The following is a 3,147-nucleotide window of genomic DNA, read 5'->3' on the forward strand; positions in this document are numbered from 1 at the left end:
ATTTCCTTCGGTCTCAGCCAGCAGAATATTACAAGCTAGAAAGGTTGCTGGTCACCCGGGAAGTGCCTTTCCTGTGCTACATACACCAGAGCCAGGATGGAAAGCTGCCTGTTTTAAACTTAGATCTGCTGTCACTAGTGTCAAGTCTTGCCTGGGATTCTCAGGGTTACCTCTGCCCTTTCCCAGTTTAGCTTGTTCAAGACTCAGCTGTTTGAGTTCTGAAGGCCAAGGCAGGCTTAGTTATTTTCAGTCCTTAAACTGTCCAGAGCTGGGACACTGCCCTAACCTGCTTAAGCAGTGATTAGCCTGTGTGTAATCTACCTCCATATTGGGTTGTGGATTAAAGTCACAGAAGAGACTGGGAGCCTTGCCATTTAGTGGGTCTCAAAACTCATAGTCACAAAACTGTGTTTTACAGCTGGGCGTGATGGCACACACCTTTAATCCCAGCACTCAGGAGGCAGATAAATTCTGTATGAAATTTCCGCACCTGTTGTCACAGGAATAAATAGCAAAATTGCAAATCTAAGTCCTAGTGCACCGATTACAGTGAGCGTGAGCAAACCAAACAAAAGGCTCGCCTAAATGTGTAATTTCCGAGGACTTGCCTTCTTGTCCGGTATCAGTTCAGCTTCAGTAGACGCCAGTAGCTTCCAAGGCCTTCAGTACTCTAAAATGTATTCCTCCCTCAAAGCTAAGTAAGGAACAGAGCTGAGAAATACCTGTTACTGCCCAATCATGTTCACTTAAAAAAAAAAAAGGGGAAAACTTCGTTTTGTGAGTGGCCTCGGAGGACGGACCACCATGAAGCATCAGACACACTTTGGGAGTACAACGTGGTGGGACTCTTACTTGCCCACCCCAAGTGCCATAGCCACCACTGTACCGAATTTGTACCCAACCGTGTGGTAGCCAAGTCCCGCTTCTGGTACTTCATGTCACAACTGAAGAAGATGAAGATGTCATCCGGGAAGATGGGTGCTGCAAGCAGGCATTTGAGAAGGTCACTGCTGTGCATGAAGAACTTTGGCATCTGGCTGCACTATGACTCCCGCTGTGGCACACACAAGATGCACCAAGAGTACCGGGACCTGATCGCTGCTGGGGTGGGGGTGTCACACAGTGCTACCTCAACATGGGTCCCCAGCACCGCACCTGTTCACACTCCATCCAGATCATGAAGGTGAAAGAGATTGCAGCCTCCTGAGTGCTGGGGTTAAAGGCATGTACCACAATGCCTGGCCACATAGCTTTTTAAAAAAATACGAGTAATAGTGAAGTAGAAAAAGACCACTTTACTCTGACCTAGGTCTCACCTGGTTCTAACACTCTTGTTTCCTTATAGACAGTTCTCTGTACTTGAATTCTTTTTTTCTAACCTGAAACCTGAGGTCTTCAGACACAGACACCTGTGCACATGGCCATTTAGATAGTCCTTGGCAAGCTGGGTGGTGGTGGCGCACGCCTTTAATCCCAGCACTCGGGAGGCAGAGGCAGGTGGATTGCTGTGAGTTTGAGGCCAGCCTGGTCTACAAAGTGAGTCCAGGACAGTCAAGGCTACACAGAGAGACCCTGTCTTGAAAAACCAAAAAAAAAATAAAAATAAAAATAAAATAATAATAATAGATAGTCCTTGGCAAAGAAGCTCAACTCCGGACAGGGGTCCATTAGCAAGCCAGTCTCCTGTGAAGAAGAGTCCTCTATTGACGTTCCATTTCTGGGGCCTGTTCAAATTGGCAGCCAGAGTGGACTTTCTGCTGGTACCAACATGTCCTACTGTTCTACTGAAGCGTGTTCAGTGGGCCTCTGGGAGTAGCTGACGCCTTGGGTACAGAAGAGACAGGTGATCGCAGAGCTGTCCAGCAGGGCACGGACTCTGGACTCTGGACTCAGATCCCAACTACTGTAACTCACTGGCTTTGTGACCTTGAGCAGTTTACCCAGCCTGCCCACACCTGTGTTTGCTCACCTACATAGATGGTGTGATGGTCTCTGACGGACGGGGCTTTAGCACCGTGAACTCTACTACTCACCCGAGGAACCTCATGGGAGAAAAGCCTGTCTAAGCCGTCTAGCACTGGGGACGTAGCTTGGGTAGAGTGCTTGCCTGCGTGACTGGAGGCCTTAGTTCACTCCCTAGCAATGATGGGGTAAAAAATGTTAGTGTTATCCAGGCACTGTGGTGCACACCTTTAATCCTAGCACTCAGGAGGCAGAGGCAGTTAGAGCTCCATGAGTTCGAGGCCAGCCTGGTCTACAAAGTGAGTCCAGGACAGCCAAGGCTATACAGAGAAACCCTGTCTTGAAAAACAAAACAAAACAAAAAGATGTTAACAGGAAAGCAAAGCCATGTGGGAACCATTCAATGTGTCCACAGGGCTTATTTTCAAGACCCATCACTACAAGCGTCAGCTCATGCATGCTGAGATCTAAATACATGGGTTTCTATTATGAAAACAGTAACTCAGACAAGGAGTGTCTTGCAGAACAAGCAATTTTCCATTTTCCCATGACTAGAGTAATAAAAAGTCTACTTGGGAGGCAGAGACAACTCTGTGAGTTCGAGGCCAGCCTGGTCTACAAAGTGAGTCCAGAATAGCCAGGGCTACATGGAGAAACCCTGTCTCAAAAAGCAAAAAAGAAAGAGTCTAACATAAAAAGATTAGCATTCGGTGCTCAGACTGTAGCATTGAAGTGCCTGGGTTCAGGTCTGAGGGCCAGGTGGAGCAATTACTCAATCTGATGGTGCTTTCATATCTTTGTAAAATGGGCGTGATAGCATTACTCACAGACTTATTGTGAAGATTAAATGAGCTAATAAATATGAGGTGCTTAGATTAGTGTCTGGCCCCAAATGAAAGGTCTGTAACTGTCCTGTTGCTTATTAGTTATGACTTAACAATCCCCAGGCTCCAGGCCAAAGCTTATTAGCTCTGCCTGGTGTGGTGGCAGCTTAGGTGGTGAGCTGCATCGCGTCTGCTGACCTCCTGCCTGAGCTTTCTCTCTTCACAGTCAGCACTTGAACCTGACAACCATGGCGGCAGGCTCTGAGCTGGTTCTGCTCTTAAACTCACTCCCTTTCCCCTCGTGCCTCTCAAAGGCTACTTGACAGGCTTTCTCAGTAACAGTTCATGCACTGTTATTATG

The 3,147-nt window shown here is 47.4% G+C and overlaps 1 pseudogene; it reads left to right on the forward strand.

Moving 5' to 3' along the window:
* The first annotated feature begins 585 nt into the window (after nucleotides 1-585).
* Nucleotides 586-1,242, forward strand: LOC127192411 (60S ribosomal protein L18a-like; annotated as a pseudogene).
* Nucleotides 1,243-3,147: the final 1,905 nt, after the last annotated feature.

This window comes from Acomys russatus, chromosome 7 (assembly GCF_903995435.1).
Source record: "Acomys russatus chromosome 7, mAcoRus1.1, whole genome shotgun sequence".
NCBI lineage: Eukaryota > Metazoa > Chordata > Mammalia > Rodentia > Muridae > Acomys > Acomys russatus.